This window comes from Anarhichas minor, unplaced genomic scaffold, assembly GCF_050575085.1.
Source record: "Anarhichas minor isolate MPS153535 unplaced genomic scaffold, ASM5057508v1 ptg000007l, whole genome shotgun sequence".
Classification (NCBI taxonomy): Eukaryota; Metazoa; Chordata; class Actinopteri; order Perciformes; family Anarhichadidae; genus Anarhichas; species Anarhichas minor.
Window position 1 is genome coordinate 5496733 of NW_027466453.1, and position 23357 is coordinate 5520089.

The 23357-nt window shown below is 43.2% G+C and overlaps 1 protein-coding gene across 2 annotated transcripts in view; it reads left to right on the forward strand.

Moving 5' to 3' along the window:
• The first annotated feature begins 936 nt into the window (after positions 1 to 936).
• Positions 937 to 23357, forward strand: part of LOC142941405 (thyroid hormone receptor alpha) — an 88112-nt gene continuing 65691 nt past the window's right edge. The window contains exons 1-3 of one of the 2 annotated variants that reach the window (XM_076083442.1): positions 937 to 1288; positions 2153 to 2244; positions 8230 to 8331. The gene's annotated coding sequence lies outside the window, so the exon portion shown is untranslated. The remainder of the gene's footprint in view (positions 1289 to 2152; positions 2245 to 8229; positions 8332 to 23357) is intronic. The other variant, XM_076083440.1, reaches the window with a different exon arrangement.

Consider the following 23357-nt stretch of genomic DNA (forward strand, 5'->3'; position numbering starts at 1 on the left):
CGTTTATGTCTGTCTCCTTCAAAATGACTGGCGGAGCGCCCCTACCTCCATGTTGGTGTGTGATACTTAAGAACCGTGGCGGACACGATAAATAGGTCCATCTGTTTAATCTGCAGAGGCAGAATTGGGTGCTTTTGACTGGACTCCAATACATTTAAAACAGAAAACAATTGTTTGAAGTCATTAGGAACAAATTGCTAAATAATGATGATAGATAATGATAGAATAGAGCACCTGTAAGATATGACAAAAATGATATCTCTGGGGTCTGTGGGGGCCCTAGTTGGTTGGATTAAGGTTAAAGTGTAAAAGTAAACAGTGCTCTTCTCAGAGTATTGTTATATGTATTACCATGTGTATTATTGTATGTATGTATTATGATCAATATCGTTAATATTACGATTATTATATTAACATTATTATTGTTATTTGTTTTTCGGGTGCCATAATTGCTGCATTCATGTGCTGCATATGTGGAGCTAATTCTTATTAGCTACTTACTTTTTAAAATTAATCTATAACAATGCATCATATAAAACAATTAAGCTATACGTGTTGTACCTAGAATTAACCGGCATCTACAGCTGTCAGGTAGCCTAAATGTAGTGGAGGAAATGGCCTACTTTTACTCTCCGACATGTCGAGTATAATGTAAAGTAGCATACATTTAAAACAGTCAAATAAAGTGCACCTCCCGTTGCATCAGTTCTTAGCTGTGTGTGAATGTTGTTCTTTTTCCCCACCACTTGTTTTGCCTCTGAACGTTGCTGGGGAATCGGGAGACATTCCCCTTTAATTCTCCAGGCTCGCGGGATTATGCAATCCTCCCTCCTGCCGCAGTACCCCTCTCGGACCGGTGGAGGGCAGTGCGGAGCCTGGCAACGAAACAACCTATCCAGCGGCAGCTCCGCGTCTCCTGACCCGCATTCACCCGTACTGTACAGGCAGGGGGGAAGAGGAGGAGGACCGAGCACAGAAAGCTAATAAACGCAGTAGAGAGTTCCCCCTTTGCAGACCGTGGCCATGGCTTTGGCCGTCCCTGACAGACACGGCGCTCCCGTCTCCTCACACCTGATGGCGGACTGAACCGGAGGGGGGCGAACACCAGGAGAAGCGTTAGCTACGCCGCTTGAGACAGTCAACTAGCTGGACTCGCTTGTATTTCTACGTATTTGTTTTAGTTTTTTCTTCCTTTCCCCACCCTCACGTGTTAATCCGTCTGTTCCTGGTCCACCGGGCTTTATGTTGACGGCACGAGAGGCGGCGTTACATCACAAGTCCAGCGTTGGTGAGTGTGTCATTTTATCGCACTATACAGCGAAATGTACAGCGGCGGCTTCTCTATGCAACGTGAGCGAGCGCTGTCCTCATGTCAACCTGGGCGCTGCACCGGCCTGCCATACTGTACTGTCCTCCACTGTACATATAGGCTAACGAGGAGAAGCCCCGGCCACCGTCCCGTAACTGTTTAAAGCTTCCTCCGCACGCCGGTTTTTAGAAAACCACCTCTGCGAGCTCGGACCTGTTTGGCTGCCATGTGCTCCACCTTTTTGCTGTTGTTTGTATTCGTTAAATCGATGCACCTGGGTCAGGTAAGGGGTCGCAGTCATAAAGTGCCCGGTGGAGGTCGGAACTACGGGCTCGTTGCCAATAACAAACCTGTTAACCTACACTCTGCCCTATAAGGCGGGGCGCGCGAGACACGTTATACGAGAAGAATCGGTACAGAGACATGGCTTTGTGCCAACATCTAGGCAGCGCATAGGCTGCCATGTATACGTGTGCTTCTACATATGTGTGGCCCTCCCAATGCATGATATGTAGCGCGCGCGGCCACCGCATTCCTTTGCTGTGACGTAGCTGAGTAGGTCCGAGTGTGTCAAATTATGCTTGAAATGACTTTTGGGATGAATCGTGCATGTGTTTTTAAAGGACAGCATGACATATGAAATATGAAATGTGGTTGCCAGCCTATATAGCTGCTTCCCACGGGCTGAGGCGTGGTATCTTGTGTGTGGAGATGCACACAATACCACTAGTGTAAGTGATTTAAAGGTACAGTTAGGAGATGGATGTGTTGTTAATATATATATATATATATTTTTTTTTTATATATATATTTATATATATATGTTTTTTTTAACATTTCCAGGTTGAGGGCAGAGTCGACGGCTTCATCGGTGGGCCCATCAGAGGTGGTTCTATTGGGTCCAGAGCCACAGTTTGAGACACCCTGGGTTGAAGGTAGGTGACCAACATCAGCGAGTACATTTAATGCCTTTGGAACGTCCGGTTTTCACCTAAAAGAAAAAAGTCCAGACTCTGCAACAGCAAAGGTTTCTTCTGCAACTTCACGTTGTCATACGTTTTTATTTTTGAGCAAATATAATATTCCTCAATCTTCAAATCCAGTCAAAAACAAAAACGCGCATGTGATGCTTTCATATAGAAAAATGTCCACAGATGCAGGCAGGAAGGAAAAACAGCAAAAACTCTCATATAACCACAACTGGGAACTGTGGAACCACAAAAAATAATATTTCCCTAGAGTGCAGAGGCCAGAACCACATACAATTACCCAGGAAGCACTCTGCTTGTTAACAAGAGTTTCCCCGAGTAACCCAGTTATCATTTTGGTAGCCGGTGGCTTTCATTCGATTTTTCAGCAAAGATCTTTACGAGTTTCCTTCCCTCAGACTTGTTCTCTCTGAAGAAAGACAATCTGTCTCAGTGGATATATTTTGACACAATACTTAATAAATCCTAATGACTGAAATAATGCAATCAATATCTGTTTAGGAGGCCAACGATCAGGATTGAACTGTGTTGAATGAATGGCAAACCAAAAAAAGTATAATACAGCACGCATGTCTGTATGTATGCATGTATACATATACACATACAAAGCCATAATCTCTGCCTGCAGCCAGACGTGACCTCTTTTGACGTCCGTTGCTAACACCCTTCTCACGCCTCCCCCCCCCTCCCTCCTTTTTCCCATACCTCGCTGCTGGAAGGCAGTGTCCCGGTTTTCCGAGGTTGAGGCTTAATGTATAGCGAGCGAGCGGGGCGGGGTGAAACGAGGAGGAAGGGGGAGGGGGCAGGAAGAAAACCAGTCTCTCACCACTCCCCCCCCCCCCCCCCCTCCCTCCCAGCCTGGGATATCAGTTACATAACCGGGGCTGTGGAGGCATGTCCCCCCCCGAGCTCCCACGCCCGCTCACGTCACAGACATGTGGGAGGAGTCGTCTGTCATGTTGGCCACTTCTGGAGGATACTGAGTTTGCACACTAATTTAATGTGATGTGATTGTCTTCTGTTAACCCACATACTGCTGCCTGAGCCACTTGAAACACTTTGTACCGTGGAAGTGAAGGGTAGGTGCACTAAAGATTGCTGGGATCGTTATCAAAAATACATATTTTGCCTCTTACTTGTGGTGCTATTCATCAGTTTCGATTGTTTCGATGCGAGTTGCCTAGTTTTGGAGATATCTGGAATAGAGATGTCTGCCTTTTGTCCAATATAAATTGGACTATATGGCACTCAGTTTACATACATTTGAAAAACTCAGCAGCAATGTCTCTCTCTATAAAATCAGGACCCGGTAACGCACCTTGTTGTGAGCAGTTTCATGTCGGAACTATTTTCTTTCTACTGAAGTACATCCGCCAGCCCTATCACCGCGCGGTGATAGCACTTTTAGCACTTTTGTTGCTAAAAGTTTAGCCTCGAAATGAACGATTGGTGTTTTTGTTTTATCTAAATTGAATGTCTTTGCGCTTTGGTTGGTTGGATCGGACATGAACGAGACATTTGAAGATCGTAGGGGTGCAACGGGTCACAGAACTCACAGTTCTGTTTTGAGTCTTGGATCGATTTAGGATGTAAAAAAAAAGAGCAAATATACTTTAAGAGATGCCCAGGTTAGGTTGTTTGTTTTCATTGCTGCCTATCGAGGCTCCAGACTATTTTTTTTCACCAACGTTCCTAAAAATGAATTCCAACCGCTCTGAAGTCAGTATACACTTTTAAAAATGTCCAAATGTTATCCTTGTATTTTTGTTATAGTCGTCTATAGTGGTTATTTGCAAAAAGAAAAACGCACAATTCTGATTAGAAAGGGGGGAAAAAAGTAGTTTAATGTAGTTTGTTATTTATTTATGCTGCTTAGAGCTTTTGTTAGTAAAGTTAAACGGGTCATACATCCCATACTTCAGGTCATACATCCCATACTTCAGGTCATACATCCCATACTTCAGGTCATACATCCCATACTTCAGATCATACATCCCATACTTCAGATCATACATCCCATACTTCAGGTCATACATCCCATACTTCTGTAATATCTATATATCGCGGGGAAAACATCTCCTTCAAACAACTGTATTTATTCCGGTTTCTCGCCAAAAACTAATTTCTTTCCAAGATCACACTTGATGGATCACCGCTAGCAAACATCGCTAGCGGTCATTTTTTTAAAGGAATATATACTCAAAACATAACGTAACAATTGGAATCAGGTAGGAGAAAGTTGTTCCAGCAAAGTATTTGTGCAAAAGCATGTGTTTGGGGGTTTGTAGTCAAGATATTTGACGTTTCTAAATTGTTTCACGGTTTGACTTGGAGCTCCAGAATAAATGAAGCTCTTTACGTTCCTTTATTAGAGATACAAAGTGGAACCGACCGTTTGTCCGGCTGCAGGAGCGTATCTTGAAAAGCTTTTTTACCTCCACGCTGTGTCCTGAGGCCGAGCCGTCTGTGAAGTTGTAGCTCTCTTTGAGTTCTCAAAGGTCTCGCGTGTTTTACTATCGGCTCCGTTTACGGCAATGTCGTCGCTCAGGCCACCACTTTAGTCGAGACTTATGTCGAAAACAATGTAGGAAAAAAAAGAGTTTTGAAGTGGTATTTGAAAAAGAAAATGTACACAACACTCGGCTATATAGAGGTGCTTTTACAGCCGACGTCATCAAAAGTATGTGTGCACATGTTGGCAACAGAAGTGGCGTCCCCCCCACCCCCCCCTTGAACCTTGACAGGTGTTTCAGTTTAACGAGCGACTGTGTTGATTAGTGACTTTCATCCGAATGCGTCCACCACTGCTCTTCGTAACTGACGTGAAATGGTTGTGAGACACAGGTGAGTTTGTGTTTAGAAATGATCGAAGGCTTGTACAAAGACACCTACATGTTGTTTTCATGATGACGCTGAGGGTCACCAGTCGTCACGGTCACCCGTTAAGCCGAAACACCTCTGAGGCTGCAAGCATCAAAAAGACGTGTTTGTAGCTTCCATTTTAAAACTCAATAAAGTCAAAACTCTGATACTACGTCATGCCGTTAAACGTTCTGCACATGACCTCAGATAATGTACGATTTGTTTGCTGGTAATTTCTTGCTTGCGCATATATCTGGCCCCTAAAAGCTGGGTTGCTAAATACCAGCTTGACGAGCTAATGCACTGTTAAAAGGGTCAATAAGGTGAGAGGCGGACTGTAAATGGTAATGTAATGAAGGCAACAGTGTTCCTCTCGTCCCCTAAGTAGTAGTTTCCTACTAAATCATTTAGATGAACGTAGCGGGCCACAATGGTGTCCGTCAGCAACGCGGGATAAAGGCAGCATGATATAAAGGGGATTTAAACAGGGCCCATAATCTTGAAATCTGGCCAAGGGCCTTAAAGACATTCAGGTCTGGAACACAGCAGACAGGACTGGAATCTGTCTTGGGAAACATAAACCTGGTTATTAAGCGTTTAACAGCTATTGCGTCCAGCTGTCTACCTCTTGTAAGGAAGTAATAGTAGACTTTTTTTTTTTTGGGCAACTTGGATGTGATTAAAGTTGCAGGTTCGTCACCTTGTGCTATTCTCTTCACATTACACATTATTGCTAAAAAATATTAGAAAAAAAAAAGGGGGGGGGGGGGGCAAGCTGGCAGGCATGAGGAGTCTCGGGTGGATTTTTCAAATAAGGGGTTTAATTTCCCTAAAAAATGAATTGGATCTGCATAAATAGTTTAACAATTAACCAAAACAAAAAGCATCAAAAATGATTTACAAAACCCCAATCCGCCCCCCATGCTGTGGCGCACTTGGTACAGTCTGAAGGGCCACAACCAGGGGGGACGATATGCTGCAAAGGCTCGTGGGTTGGATTCAAACCTACGAGCCTTGGCCCTGCTAGCTCACCTGGTAGAGTGGGCTGACGAGATGTCCCTCCAGTAGTGGAACCCTCTACTGAACCCACCTGGTACTGAATGTGAGTTCCGGCCGAACCGTGTAACAGAGAGGAGGCAGAAACGTTCGCTCACCGATTTGAAACAAACGTGCCGGCAAAAATACGACGTTCATTTTGAGACTGATGTACAAAACAAACGTTATGCATTAACATTTTATCCGTTTGCGGATGGATGTGCGTGAGGGCAAAAGGTTCAACAAAGTAAACTTACTTCCTTCGGGTTACTGACGGTTCTGCAGCCATCACACTGGTGCAACCAGCCATTTTTCAAACTGTGATTGGCCCAGAGGGGGGACGGCTGCATCAGTCAGTGACAACATGTCCCGTTCCGCCTCCCTCCATCTTTGTTTCTGCACAGTCTCTCTCTCTCTTTCGGTCTTTCAGTCGAACCTCTCAAGGGGCTTGTATTGTTTCAGCGGATAAAAGGAATGATACAAAAAAAACTTGCCTCGTTGGGATGACAGAGAGACTTTATAACAAGCTCTCGCACCTCCAGGGGGGATTCTCTCTCACACACACACACAAACACACGCACACACACACACAAATGTTCTCAGAGAGTACACACGGAATATTGCAGTAGTGCAACACACACACATGCACTCAGTGTCCTACAGAGAGAGGAACTGGCGTCAGGAGTGGCCACAACAGGAAGTGGTCCAGGGATTACATTAAAGAGACTCTTAGAATGAACCTCTGCAGTGAGGTCGAGGCCTCTTTGCTCCTCTCCTCAGGGGCGGGGGGGATTCAGCATTCTTGTAGAGTAAAGCTCACGCCCTGAGTATTTCCCTGGCATCCTGCTGTTGTCAACATCTGAGAGGGGGAGACGGGGAAGATGGGAGAGCAGGGAATCAAGATCAAGATAGAAGAAATGGCGAAACAAGGGAGGCAGCAGTAAAGGTCATGTTCCAGACTCAAGTCCACAAAGTTGGATGCAGTTGGTGTTCCCTCCAACCAGAGAGTGTTTACACATTATGGTTATTTCATCATTCAGCTTCACCCAACGTTAGATTTGATTTTCAATTAATAAGAATGACGCGTGACTCCTGTCATGCGGTGCATTCAGTGCGCCGCGGGCGTGTTGCTTTATTTACACAATCAAATATTTATTTACGTATTTGGTTGGAACTCTCGCACACTTCGACAAACAGGCATTAATCAATCGTTCTGGGTTTTTCTTTTTTTGTCATTTCTTTTTTTACTGTAAAAAGTGTTTCATTTTTTTTTAATGCGTTGCTAAGCCTCTGAGTAGAGATGAGTGCTCTCTGTTGGATGAAGAATGAGTGTGAGTGGGGGGGACGTGGCGGCCCGAGGCGGCGACATGTATGTGTAAGTAGCAGTAGCTCAGGCTAGACTCTCCATGGGCGGTAAATGGAGTGGAAATAACAGGTACCCTGTTGGTGAAGGTCAGATTCGGTTCAACGCGGTGTTTGTTTACTAACTCAGACTAGTCCTGGTGCAGGATTTTGCCACGGGGCCAGCACTCACGCTGCATCATTAACACCCAGCGCTTCACCAGTTGACGGATTAAGCGCGCTCTCAGTTTTCACTTCAGCCTCGCCGGGTCAAAGCTGGCTGCTGCGGCGCACCGAGGAAAAGTGTGTTAGTCGAGTTGGGAAATTCTCCCTGATATGAGGCACATGTTGACCTTCTTATAAAGAGTCTGAACATTCAGATCATGAGTAGATTTCTCCCCTCCCCCCTTTTTCATTCACACTGAATCAGTACAACAAAGACTCGCACAGACGCACACAGAGCTGTGCTATATGTTCTCCAGAGTACAGAATGATATCAAGATGAAAGAGCCGGAGTCTCCTGGTGAGTTTAAAGTGATAATGAGGAAGGATCAATAAGCAGCTGTCACAGCTTTAAAAAGGTTTCTTTATTGAGTGAAAATGTATTGATTGGGTGGGGAAAGCACTTTTTTATTTCAATGTCACATCAAGAAAAGAAAAAAAATCGAAGCTTATTTCTTCTTATTGTTTCAGATCTTTCAGACCGGCACAGGAACATTTCCATTTCAAAACGAAGACGCGCTGCCATCTGATTGTGTCAATGAGCAAGGCCGGCCTCCATCTTCACAGCACCAGGTCGGTTCATCTTCCGTTCGTCTTCAGTGTTCGATCGCATGCGAGTAGAACTCAACAGCCGCTGACAAATGAGAGCGCAGTAGCTGGTTTGACAAAAACCAATAAACCCTAAATTACATTACATTGCATTACAGTCATTTAGCAGACGCTTTTATCCAAAGCAACTTACAATAAGTGTATTCAACATCGGTATTCAAGAGAACTACTAGTCACCAGAAGTCAGAAGTGCATCTCCTTTTTTAAACAAGCATCTAAGAGCATAAACCAGAGCAGAAGTACAGCGCAGAAACAAACCAATACAATACGTGCAACAAACTGGTATGAATACAATAAGTGCTGAGTGGAAGGCTCATGGTAGCACTTCTTGAAGAGGTGAGTTTTCAGCCTGCGCCAAAAGATGGGCAGCGACTCTGCTGTCCTGACGTCAGTGGGGAGTTCATTCCACCGCTGTGGGGCCAGGTCAGAAAACAGCCGTGACCGGGTCGATCGGCCGCAGGGACCTCTGAGCGACGGGGCAGCAGAGCGAAGTGGTCGGGCGGGGGTGTAGGGCTTGACCATGGCCTGGAGATAGGAAGGAGCTGTTCCTTTCACTGCCCTGTAGGCTAGCACCAGAGTCTTAAACTGGACGCGAGCTCTTACTGGGAGCCAGTGTAGAGAACGGAGAAGGGAAGTTGTGTGGGAGAACTTGGGGAACCCAGAGATGTTGTGAAGAGCGAGAAGAGATTGGGGGCCCAGGACTGAGACTTATTACTAATGCAATATAAGTTGGCACAGTTTGCCGATGTAGGCTACTTTTTAATTTGTCAGGCGTGTCATAATGAGAAATGCCGGTTCAGCATTACGGTTTAAGCTCATGCCGGACGGGACCTGCAAAAATTGACCCGTCTCCATTGGCACAGTGGAAAGGCTTATTAAAATTTTTTTATTAAAATAAACTTATATACAGATAATGTTGAAGGAATACTGCTACTTGACCATGCTGCTGATGTGAAGGGATATTCTGCACTATGTACTGTAAGGCTAAAATCACTAAGGAAAAGCTGATTAAAGAGGGGTTAAATAATAACATAGTGGAATTTAGTGACAAACACGCAGTTTATGATGTCCACTGTTACATAATGCTGGTTAATAGTATGCATGTCTGTGACACTGCTGAAAGCATTTTGATCATCTCCGTCACACGCGGGCCTGTCAGGAGATTATGTGTTTCAGTCGTGTGTGCGTTTGTCTGTCCACGGCCAATCATCCTCGGCCCTGATATTTTTTGTGATCGTTTAGGACCTCTTGTGCTCGCAGTGATTCACACTTCTTTAAAAATAAATGTCACTCCTCTTAACCGGCTGGTTGATCAACAACCGCTTCAGTCAGATATTCAATCCTCGGTAGACTGCAAACGCTTTTGTCCGTGTGACCGTGGCTCAACGTGCGCTCGCGGCAGACAGGTGTTGGCGAGCGGTACGGAGGGAAAGGTTATCGGTGAAGTTGCTTAATGTAGAGTGTAGGTTACAGTTATGAATAAATAAATAATAAACACTGCGAAACCGTGCCATGCCTGCAGGGCTCACAAAGCAGGAAAAAGAACCAAGAGGTGTTCTTCAGCACCAGCAGACAGGAGAGGCCTGTAGGCTTTTCAATAGAGAAGGTCTTAGGTAGATATTTTTAATTAGATACTGAGACGTGCCGAGACATCCGCTTCAACGTTCTGAGAAGTCCATTACTTGTCTCAGGCGAGCATGTTTTTGAAGTATGACGACAATGCTGTAATGATTAGTCTATGAATGCACCTAGGGGGCCTCTTATCTCCAAATACGGGGTCCATGTGTTACATCTAATCATTCTGCAAGTGAGTCATAAACACCAGCTATGTCATTTCCGTCCGTCCACCGCATATCTCAACGACTCCTGGATGAATTGGAACAAAGTTAACAACAGTAATTGATGTTTCTAAGAGGCTGCTTCTCTTGGTCTAACTTGATCTTGGTATGTGAGCGTCACATGTCCAATTTGAAAGTCTTCGTCCATACAGTGGAATCGCAGCAGTAACAGTATTAAAGTGAAACTCAATTGCTTCTCATTTAGCAGGTGAAAACCCAAACCCATTTATAATGGTCAGAATCATGTATGGCAGGGGTATCAAACTCCCGGCCACGTCATTTTATGTGGCCCGCGAATCCGCCAGCAAAAAAGTTAGACTTGATAATAAAAATATCCCCATAGTCGAAATTATGAGATTGAAAGTCGAAGTTATGAGATAGAAAGTCAAAATTCTGAGATAGAAAGTCAAAATTTTGTGATTGAAAGTCAAAATTATGAAATAGAAAGTCAAAATGATGAGATACTTAAACACACAGTCACAGAAGCAGCTCTTTGGCTGGTTACCCTACATGTGACATGGAAATGTATTGTGAGTACATTGAAGACTACTTTAAACGTGGCTTTAAAACACATGAAATACTTCACGTGGGATTGTGCAAACGCACCCTTGAAAGGATTTTAAGCTTTGAACAAAGTTATTGTAATAACTTGTGTTTGATATTTGTCTTTGATATTTTCTTTAATAGTTTGATAGAGTAATGTGGGTTTATTAACCCTACATTAAAAGGATTTAAGTTATAATAACAGAAATGTGCTTAAATATATTTTTACATTTATATAACTGCATGTACAATATTTTTACACTTGAATAAACGATAATCAAATGCAGAGAGTTATTTACCAATATGTTACGAGTAGTTATATTTACAACCGGCCCTTTGTGGGCGACCATGATGCTGATGTGGCCCGGAGTGAAAATGAGTTTGAGACCCCTGACGTATGGTGTTAAATTAACTTGAGTTTGGCACCTCTACACATCTGTTGCATTATTTCTACTTTTGTAATAATGCTTTTTTCTATTGTCTCTATTAATTAGATTAGCTGGTGCTTGAAGTAGAAAAAATAAGTGCCAGTACTCTACTTTCTTACATGTTGGTGTTTGCATCAATAATCTCTCTCGCTACTTATTTTTATTTCTTTATGCTCTGTCAGTTGTGATTTTATTGTTATATCATCATACCTGGGCCATGCATCTTCTATAGTAGGCCTTTAATAATCCCATAATATATCCAACTGAAACATTATGGGGTTGTGGTGGTGTGTTTGTATATTTAGCTGTTAGGAGATATTGGGTTTAGAGGTCCTCCCTCAAGAAAATGTGAAGGTTTTTGACTCAAAACTATGGAATTTTGCATCATTTTGGACCATTAGTATTACTCTAGATTACTCCCGAAAAGCTTAAAGACAAAACTCGCCATAGTTGAATGATTATCTTTTTAATTTAATTGAATTTGTGTCACAGCCTTCGTGTGAACAATCCTTCTGGAAATGTTTGATGAATCTTTAATTATATTTGTCCACAAATACATTTGAAAAAAAAAAAAAACCTGTTACGAAGAACAGATCACTAATTATATGAGATGAACGTTGTACCGTTGTATAAACAACCCTTGTTCTCACCCTTCCTCCTCCTCCGCACCGTACCCACTGTCTTTGAATTACCAGTGCAGCCCGAGAGGTGCGCGAGTGTGTGCGATGACTATAAAGTGGTACCTCCCCTGCTGTGGCAGAAATGCACAGACAATAGATAATGGTTGTTTGGCCTTATTACCCCTGCTGGGCCAATGTGGGGAAAGCAGAGCGCAGAGATTAGCAGCGGCGGGAGTCACAGATAAACGCTCTTGATGCCCTGATGTGATGTGATGTGACGGGACGTATTGCGACACAACGGTGGATCTAATTTGATTTGATCTAACTGTCTTCACCCGGACCCCCGGAATTATTGTGTCATGCTCCTGGGTTCCCCTGATACGAATTTGCAACACACGTTCGGCGCCTCCGCGGCTGTGTTCGCTGTCCTCATTTCCTCACATGCAACACGGACCTGAATGCGTGTGAGCGACCCAAAGCGGGAGCAGCGGCGCACCACATGGCGTGCGTGGTTGTATTGTGGAATATTCAAAATCGAATTTAAGCAGGCGTCACCATGATAATGAGTAAATCGAATTTATTTATTTATTTCATTATAAAAGTACATCACAGAAACCACCTCCTAACATATGTACAATTTTGTAACACTTTTAAACAAACACACGAGGTTCTCATTTGAACACTTTATTGGAAGGAGGTGAGATTCCTCAGTGGCCGTGTTGCCATTCATATGTTTTTATGCGCATTTTGAAGTATAGTGTTAAAAATACTGCAATAAAACTTCCCCGATTGCGCAAAAAAAACCTGTTTTTACACTCGCTTTAAGTGGTTTTTGCCTTTTGTGGAAGAAGAGTTGATGTGCTGAATACATTATAAAAGTACTTTGCAGAATAGATTGACTGACAGAGCGAACAATTAACATAATGACTGATCTGCTGTCTTTGTCTCCGGACAACATGAAAAATGGCCAACACCAGCTGACATGAAAGAACTATTATTGGCCCAGTTGAAGCTAATTCCTGAAGGTCTCTCTCCATTTGTTCTCTCGTAGATTGGGCAAGCGGATTTTTCAGTTCACAACTTCCTCTTTTTCTTCTTCTTCTACTTTGTTTACTGGTAGATTACAGTCATTCACAAAGCGTAGCTTATACCGCCAATTTCAGACGCAGCCTAGTTCATTCAGTGTATTCGCTCCAAACCATTTGACAGATGTGCGACATTTCAAAAGTTTGCTTGAAATTTGCTCAACGATTGAATGGAAAAACACAACCAATGCAGCAAAACCTCAACGAGGGAATTTGTGACCGAAATGTGTAAAAAGAAAAAGAAAAAAAGGTTCATGAACTTAAGGATAATGAATGGAGTTCATATTAAAATTAATATCTAAAAAAATCTCACATCTTATATTAACTCAGAAATAAAAATGAAAGAACGCAGTTCACCATGAAATTACTAGTTCAGCTTTTATTAATTGAAATTTTTTTTTGGGGGCTTTTTTTTTTTTTTACTGCAGTGGGCAGTTAGTTACTTTATTTAATGAATTCATCAGTGATAAGAACAAGAAGTTGCATCCGTGCACTGTAAGCTAAAATGCCTGCATACCCCAGTGGGTGTTCAACCCTTTCACAGCCACTGAACATGAACTGCAAAGATGCAAACTCTTCCCCTCCTCTTAAATTATAGAGTCCTTTTTAAATGCTGCGTCAATGATTTTGGCGAACACGGAGCATGCGATGACACAACAGACCCGGAGGCCAAAAATGCATTAACCTACATAAAAGTGGAGGAGACGTGTAATCGGTTTGAATCGACTTTTGATCTAATCTGTCTTTTCTTTTAGTTTGCGGAAATTGGAATGCAGGCGAGAGCTCGGGCCGTGAAAAACTATTAGCCTAAAGGTTGCGGAGTATATACTGTATATTCCACAGCCGTTCCAAATGAGCACTTGCTCACTAATGGCCATGCTAATTACCTGGACGTCGAACAATTTGTCCGACACAAGAGGGAGGGAGAGAGTGAGAAAGTGTTGGCCCCTTTGGCCTTTTAGAAAAAAATCTCAGTCAGGTTAGTCACACATAGTCACAGGGCGAGAGTGATGGTGGACTTGAAGACACATTCTCTCTCGTCATCCGCGCTGCCCTAAACCCTTAATTACCAACAACCGCCTCTAATGGCCCGCGAATGGAGGCGCTTCCTTTTAGGCCCTGTCCACATTACTCCGTTTTTACTCCGTATTTGCTACGTTTACACTGAGCGGCCACACTACGCCGGAGTTTTGGAGCACCCTAAACGGAGGAATCTGAAAACTCCGCCGAGGTTGGAGGTATTTGAGAACTCCGGGGTTGCGTTTGCGTGTGGACGGTCGTATATGTGCTTAGAAAAAATTACGCCCACACCCGTGTTCGCTACTGGATTGGTTCTTGGCAACCATGACGTCTCCGTCCCTGATTCGTCACACTCACTATCACGTGACCCGTACCCGGAAGAAAACAAACTGGGCTACCAGCGATTCATTTCAACATGGATAACTAATTGCAAGCGTTGCTGCTAGCACAACAGCTACATGATGTTGCTGCTAGCACAACAGCTAGCAGCAGCTAGCAGCTGTTGTGCAGTAAAAGTCTGCATTTCTGTGGAGGTAGCAGCTGTTATTGGAGTGATTAGCGAGCGGCGTGACCGTCATCAGCCCTATGGAGCAGCTCGTTGTTTTTAGATTCTAATGACAAGACACGCTGCACTAACGTTTTACTTCTTCCGTTTGGTAGCCTTGAGAGACCTTAGTCTGTAAGTATGTATTTATGAAGCATGAAAAGATGTACGTAGATATATTCTATTCGCGTGTTTAGTATAACATTTGTGTTGTATTAAATGCTAATCGCGGTTAGCATTTCTCCATTGGCAGTAATGTTCAAATTAGCTTAGAAGCTAGCTAGGCGGACATGTTACATGCTGGCTATATCATGGATTGTTGTTTTGTATTCATGTAATGTGTATAGGGACAGTTTGTAAAGCCATATTTCATATTGTGTTTCCACAGTTTTACAAATAAGAAAGATTCACACTGAAGTCTTGAAACTCTTCTATGGATTCCATGGTCTTTATTTCACGGATCTACTGTTAGCGATCTGCTAAGCTTTCCTGCACGAAGCAAGATCAGAATAGAGTGAGAGACGTGTGTTGACTACATTGATGGACCCATATTCTAGTAAACGTTTACGTGTAAGTGTTGATTTTAAAGTAAATTTGATGTGAGAGAGAGAGATAGACCCGCACCGCTGTAATGCTAATCGCGGTTAGCATTTCTCCATTGGCGGTAATGTTAAAATTAGCTTAGAAGCTAGCTAGGCGGACATGATGTTCAGAGCTACTAGTGAGAACAGACATCAACAACACGGAGGAAACGAATGAGAGACCACATTGATGGACCCATAATCTAGTAAACGTTTACGTGTAAGTGTTGATGTTAAAGTAAATTTGATGTGAGAGAGAGAGAGAGAGAGCGAGAGACCCGCAGCTCTGTAACTACGTCTGAAAAATAAAACTTCTAAAACTTTCCACGAACTGTCTGTTTGAGTTTATAGAGGGAGATTTTAGAGGAAGATCTTAAGTATCAAATACAACCTTTCATTATTAAAGACTACTTTATTACTCTGTCGTATTATTATTTTTTTAACTAAGCAAGCAATCCACTTCCTGTTTACACCGTCACGCGCATGCCCAGTGTACGTTAATGGTCACGTGCTGTCCGCCTTCGAAGGTTGCCGTGTGGACGCAGATCAACTCGAGAATGATGCTGAAACTCCCGTGTGGACGGAGATCGTTTCTATTTGACAAATCTGCATCCAAGGAGAAACGGAGTAATGTGGACAGGGCCTTAATCTCTGACTGCCCCCTCTCCTCTGGCTCTGCCCTGTTGTACCGTCCACAGATGCATCCTTCTGAAAGACTGCAGGTTGTTGCTGTTGCATCTACTGCAAGGGAGTGCCATAGGAGTATTTTAAACTATGAGTCTGTCCCCAAAACCCACACTAGTGGTCTTGCATGTCCAGTCACCAAGGTACTGTAGTAGGCAACTGTGTCCCACATCTGCAAAATCCCAACACAGTGCAAACTGGTAACTTTTATGAAAATAACTTTTTGTCATATTTGCTCCAACCGTCACCATATCCTGATAGTAGTGCATGAGACTGTGAAAAAAAAATCTGTTTCCTCTGCCTCCTTTTAGTGCCCCTATTGACATTTGAGAGATCCTGCCGCGGCCGAATAAAATCGACCAATCAGAGCCGAGGAGTCTCCGACATAGCCGTCAATTGTCTCCAGCATCACTTTTTCGTTTCGAAACTCGATCCATTTACTGTGTCCGAAGGGAACGCTAGCCGTAGAAACCTATGCGTCGACTCAAATATCACTGTCAGAATACCATTCTGGTTTTTTTTTTCTGGTTTTTGAGCAGCAGAAATGGAGATCTTAGAAGATTATCTGTATGTTATTCTCCAAAGAACTCCGAAGAACTCATCAGTATTCAGAGTGAAAACTCTGAACAGAAACACAGTGTTTATTTTTTTCTTCCTGCGCCAGGGGGAATTTTTGGTTGAGTCATTCATGAGCTCCCATGTTCTACCCAATAATCCCTGCTCCTTTCATAGCAATTGTCGTAAAAAGGAGAGAGATCCAGTGGGAGGATAATTTGTACAAAGTGATTTATTTTCAGCCTTGTTCCGCTCACAAGATCAGAGCTTGTTGCAAACGCTTCTGGGCCCCGAGGGCGATGTCTTCATTCGCAGTGCAACTGTTTCCAACAGCTGTGCGTCAGAGTGTTAACACTGGGACATTGCTGGTTTCCTTAAGGGGGGTGTGCCAGGGGCAAAAAAGTACAAAGTCCTGGGCCACGAAACCATTATTAGACCGTTTTGTTCCGTACATTTGAAGCATCTTCTGTTGTTGACTTTCTGGAAATTTGTTAAAAATGTATGTAAACTTGTAAACTATTCCCCCTGCAAACGTTTTTCCGTGCTTTGCGATAAATAACAGATGCCCCCAATCAAGATTTTTGCCAAACCTAACACTGATTTTTACGCACCATAATGTAACTCAACACAACCTACGTTTACGTTAGCCGTCGTTTAGCCAAGCGGGACCGCGCTGCCCGCCGGCTGCTAACAGCTAACGTTAGCTAGCTCCGCTCCTGCCGATTATCTGCCTCACGCACTTTGTAAAAGTTCCACACCGTCGACACATTTTGTTTTGTTTCGGTAGCGCGTTCACACGCCTGAGCTACCACGTGTCCTTTTTTTGCGGTGCGAAAGCTCCGAAAAATGCACCTTGCTCCGGGGGAAAAAAACTTGCCGCGCTTTTTCACCTCGCAATATTTGTGTTCTCTAAGAACGTATTCATGACAATTTGAGTTTGAAAAAAATATATATTAACATGCAAATTAAGTGCAAAGGCCTTTAGGTTGGTGAATGAGACCCAAAATATTTCTGTACTGTAGCTTCTTTCTACGTATCTGTAGACATATATGCCGATATATCTGCCTTAAATCTACTAATGATATCAGCCACGGCGATGTGTTGTTTGTCTGCCGTTCGGAGGGATTCGTGTTATTCCCTCAAGTGTCTCGCTCAGTCTGTAACAAATGGCAGGATTCGGCCGTGCCTGTGTGAAACATCTTAGCACAGACATCCATCATTTGGAAGCCATTGTGACATTTACCTCACCGACCAAATCAAAGCGGATATCATCCGCTGCTTCCCCACACTGCGAGGTAAAAGCATGTGTACATCTTTATGCGTATCAGTGTCTTTTTTTTTTTTTTTTTTTTTTTTTGAGTTACACAAGTGTGCAAATTCCACCCCCTTTGTTTGCTACCCATCATGTCATTATTCGCTCCGGCAAGGCATGATTGGGACGCCGCGTTTGACAGCACAACAAACACTCATTTTCTGAAACAACATTAATGAAGCCGCCTGCAGCACCCGTGTTTGCTCATCTGTTGTTGTGTCCCAGGCCTCATTTACAAACCCATAAGGTGCTGTGGGTAGGTTTTCGGATGATCTGGCGCGATGCCGAGAGCGGGAGACAAGCAAACCCCTGTTCCCATCTAAGCGCCCCATGAAAAATCCTTTCAATCCTCTGCATCGCCCTGTTTTGCCCGATGCTGCAGCATCTCCAGCTCACCTTGGCGTGAACCCGTCGTCGCGTCGGAGTCAAAGGTGACGCTGCCTTGGCGCCGCGACATTAGTGCGATGACCCACTTTGAATCCTCGGAGGTTGAGGTTGACTAAAGTTCAGTCAGATGAAGTGGCAGTGACAATGTAGGCTTACAGGTTTTTGGTTGTGATGTCCCAAGCGGATCCCCAGGATTAGAGCCACTTAGGGCTTTGTTATGGATCCTCGGCCCTTTTAGAAGCATAAGATGATGAGCATGAATTAATTCTCTGAATGAGAATTTAACGGTGAGATTCCAGCTACTTCTCAGAGACTCATTGCTGGTTGATATTTTTGCCAGCTTTGGTCAAAGGTGACAAAGTAGTACTTGTATTCTTTTTATCTTTACTCACAATTTCTCCCATTCTGAATAGGCTTTGTTTAGTTTTTCGTCTTTCAAAGCGGTTTCATGTCCGCTCGTCAATTGTCCAGTATTTGATCACATCTTGCATAACCTTGTAATCACCGCTTTTGTAACATGGCCTTACCAGCCTCGTGGGTTTGTGTGCACATGACACATGCCGCAGGTATGCTATATGCAAATGTATCCCACGTCTTTATTTTAGCCGGGGGAGGTGACGTACCCTTCAAGAATCCGGACTGTCAAGTTTTGATACAACCACACAACCCACATGGATTTAAGTGTGAGTGCCAAATGAAGACATGTAACTAATAAAACATCAGTTTTTGTTAATATTGTAATATCTGTTTTACTTTGTGTTACCGGTCTACCTTTCATGCTGCGACCGTCCCAAAATATGTTTTTTACAGTCCCTGATATTATTATTATTTATTTTTCCGTATCTCTTCTGTCTGTGTTTAACGCTGCGACCACCAGCACCCTTTTTCAGTCGCCAGGTCTTTAGATCGCTATGAAAACACAGACAACAACGGGCTGATGGAACCTTTTAGCTCCTTTTTAAAAGTAGTCCCTGGACTAAAATTAACGCGAATATCTTAGTGGAAACCGCGTTTGAACTCTAAACCTCCCTCTAATCCAGACGATATGGACACACCGCTAACATCCCTAAACTCTGAAAACACACTGTCTAAATTCTGGGCTGTGACTAACACCTGACATGTTGCACAACACGCTGCGTATAGATTGAAGAGCTACAGAGTGTCCGGCCAGAGGACAGGGTAAAGACTCCCTGAGTGTGTCATTGACCTCCCCAGAAGACGGACAACCGCATTTGATCCGATACTGAATAGGATTGTTTCTTCAGAGAGTGGAAATAACACGGAAGGTGAACCAGGGCAGTTTATCTTTTTCTTACAGTGGCTGAGAAAATCCATCGTCCTATTCAAGACACAAGCTCAAGATTCAGTATGTATTCAAATGATTTAAGATGAATGGGAAGGAACAAACACCGTCGGTTGTAAATGTCATCTCTGAACCTGTGAGAAGAACTCGATGTTGGAGTGATGACATTTAAATCTGTAGGTGTCACGCCGCTGATTGGAACTCCGCGTAAGGTTTCGTCGAGCGATTAGTCTGCGACCTCCCGGCTAATCAGTGTTTGGCACTGAATTAATAACAGCGGCGCTGTCGCTGCAGGGTTCGGTTCCATTTTAATGAATCGGTAAAGAGACGGCTCGCCTTCAGCTTCACTTTTTCAAGATGATAATTAGGACTGCAAAATGCCACGTCTACGTGCCCGATAGGCCGATACCAAATATTCTTCATTTGAATACATGATGGTTCTGCAAAAGATGCTGCGGACGTTCTGATGGCAAGTCGAAAAAGTTAGCTCACCCCATTTAGGTCTGACGTTGAGATGGTTTGCTGTTGGTTGATCGCAATACCAAAATTATGACTTTGATTTGACGACCTCTCAATACGGATACTGAAACGATAGCACAGCAAAAACATAAGGAAAAGTAATGGATTAATAATACATGACAGATCAATTTTATTCAAATCAAATTATTTTTAAAAAGTATTAATTACAAAACTGTACATGGTACGCAGCAATCTGATGTCTCCTATACTTTTAATTTAATTTAATTGATTTCTTTGCTATATATGAAACCGGATGTCACTTTTTAAACCGCTTTTCATTTTTATTTTCTGGTAAAACAGCGCCCCCGCAGCATATCCGTAACAACTCAGGCGGAGTCTAGTACTGCAGCACCGGAGACGGGGAGAGGCTTCCAAAACGAAAGGAAACGCCACAAAATGATAATAAATTCAGTTGAAGTAGAAAAGCTGCTTAAGTCAGGAAGACACCACAATAAAGGGCTGTGTTGAGTCAAAGTGGTTTTAGAGGAGAGAACTCTCCGTCCGTCCGAAAACACGGTGGAGTCTGGTGAGAAGGGGGCTGACTTCCTGTTTTAACTTTATTCACAGATTTACACACAATGTCATAATAAGTTAAGCGGGCACTCAAGCCATTAGAGTATTAGAGTGTGAAAGTATTTCATTAATTAAAGTAAAGAGCAGCAGATACAGAAATACTTTGCAATATGTAGGAGCACTAAAATTCTGTGTATCTCCAACCCCACCCCTAAAAAAGTCTGGAAGTTACTCCACACTGTGCACTCCACCTAATGGCATATTTCAATTATAAATAAAGATAAAAAGCTATTTGCAGCATATTAAAGTATTTTCAACCTAATAATTGGTATTCTATTGTTTTATACCGACTCAAAGCCTATATTCATATAATTTCCTAAAATAGAACGAGTCGTGGCGCCTGCAGTCTTATTAGACCATCATTTATGAGACCAAACATATTGAAATTTGCAGACTCTGATATGTTCATGTAAAGAAGCGACGGCCCGGTCAGGTTTTTTTTTTTTTTTTAATATCCGCACCCGCCCGACTTGTTATGAGAGCCGATCCCCTCACCGCCCCAAAAATAGGCATTAATCAACGATCCCGACCGCCAACTTTATGCATTATAGTAGAAGAATTATCAAGACTGAGGACTCAGAGACGAGGACAAAGAGACACTGGTCTCTCTCTCTCTGTCTGTCTCTGTGTCTCTCTCTCTCTGTCTGTCTGTCTGTCTGTCTGTCTGTCTGTCTGTCTCTCTGTCTCTCTGTCTCTCTGTCTCTCTGTCTCTCTGTCTCTCTGTCTGTGTCTCTGTGTCTGTCTGTCTCTCTGTCTGTCTCTGTGTCTCTCTCTCTCTCTGTCTCTGTCTGTCTGTCTGTCTCTCGCTCTCTCTGTCTCTCTCCCTCACGCCCACAGTAGTTGGAAGATCGAGGCTTGTTTAGTGTTAAAGTGACTTTGTTCTTTATTGTTGAATAAAAACAGTAAAACAAGCAACCCTTCTCGCAAATCCTGTCTCACACACACACGCACTCGTTCCTCCCGTCCCCGAAAATACTGGATAAAGAAGCGCTTTTCTTCTTGTCAAAGGAACAGCAGCGCAGCATATCAACCGGCCAAAAGGTGTCCGTCCTGGTAATATGTGGGCGCACCACTAAATGACTGCATCTAGTTATTTTGATGTGAAGTGATTTCTCTATGGCACATTTTCTGAAGCACTGATTTTTCTTGCAGCGTAACTGGTTGAAACTAATACATTCATTTATTTGACTCCTTACATTTTTCTGTATTTGGCCCACAATCAAAAAAAGATCCTCTGCTTCAGGGCGAGTACTGCCATTCGATATGACGAACTTCAATTGCTCCGTCTGTCTGTGTTTCTCTGTCTCTCTCTCTCTTTCTCTCTCTCTGCTGTAGTCCTCCGTCTCTCATCATTTCATCTCCCCCATCCTTTAAGCTGTCCCCTGTCCTCGTCACTGTTTAACCACATCGTCTCTGGCTCTGAAAGCTGTACAGGATTTGTGTGTGTGTGTGTGTGTGTGTGTGTGTAGGTTGAGTTATGGTAGTGTGTGTGTGTGTGTGTGTGTGTGTGTTGCACAAACGGAGGAGTTGTTCAGCCTCCGAGTGCCTGGAAAGCAGAGTGGTACTTTCTTTTTTTTTTCTTCCATTTTTGGCAGATTGCACAGGGTTCAGTTTTCGTGACTTTCATTCGGTTGCTATGCAACTGCAGGAAGGCAGTTTCCCAGTGAATCCATATACATAGCTTTTTACACCTCCGCTTGCCCCCACCCCACCCGTGCCTTCCTTCCCTCTCTCTCCCATTACTCTCCGCTCAACTTCCTCCTGCTGGATTTCTCCCTCCATCCTCAATTTATTTTTAGTGTGTATATATTAGTGCTGGGCAAGTTAACGCGTTATTATCGTGTTAACGCATTCATTAGTTAACGCCGACAATTATTTTATCGCACGTTAACACAGTTTTTTTTATTATTAAGCGGACATTTTTAACACAAGAACTGACCGGGCCGGCAGCAAGCGGTGAGCAGCTGTTTGTGTGGCGTCTCTTCCGTCTCTTCCTGTTTCCTTCACCTACATTCCCCTGGGTCCTAAGTCCCTCCATGTACAGCTTCTTATCACCCTCTATGTACCAACGTACATTTATTACAAATACCACACATATTACGGTAATCAGCGTAATATGACCAAAATACCAAAAAAAGCAACAAAGAAATGATTCATTTAATTATTTTTTTTTTTTGAGTTTTTAAAGTTGTTTTGTTTGGAATATGTATAAGAAGCATCATTTAGTTATCGCTACTGAGAATTTAACAAACGTTAAAAGAAAAAAACATGACGTAGATCGGTTTGCAGTTTTCAAGGTGTATATTTCAAATTGCATCTATTACACACATGTAGATAAAGTTGTGAACACCGGCTGAATATCTATTATCAGAATCATTATAACTGTATTTTAACTGCTACTGTGTAAAAAGGGAATACTGCTGTTAAAAATAACCTTATTTGTTTAAAGTGTTTGCAAACCAAATGTTATTGCACTTTTGTTCATATAGCAGTACTTTTAAAATAAAAGTGCGCAATACACTACTTTTGAATTCATTATTGAATTTTGCGCATAACAATGCGATCAATCGCAAAAAAATCATGCGATTAATCGCAATTAAAAAATTGTAATCGTTGCCCAGCACTAGTGTTTTCATGTTTTTTTTTCTTCCAAACGATCCGTTCATACTTTGGCTCCTCTGCCTCTCCTCTGCCGTCATTCATCCACCATGCTGCACCCCCCCCCCCCCCCTTCTCTCCTGCGCCCCTCCCCCCACCCTGCCCCCCTCTCCTCTCTCTCTCCTGGTCTTGGCTCAGCTGCTGGCAAGGCTTACTGCATCCAAGGTCGCCCATACTGCGCTCTCAGTCTGACAAGTGGGCCGGTGTGTGTCTGTGAATTCTGCACAGTATACATTGAGCGTGCCCCTCACCCACACACAAGCACTCTGTGCACAGATGTGAATACCAGCTTCAGTGCATGTTGTTTTGACACAAGTGAATGTCCTAAATTTCTATTTGC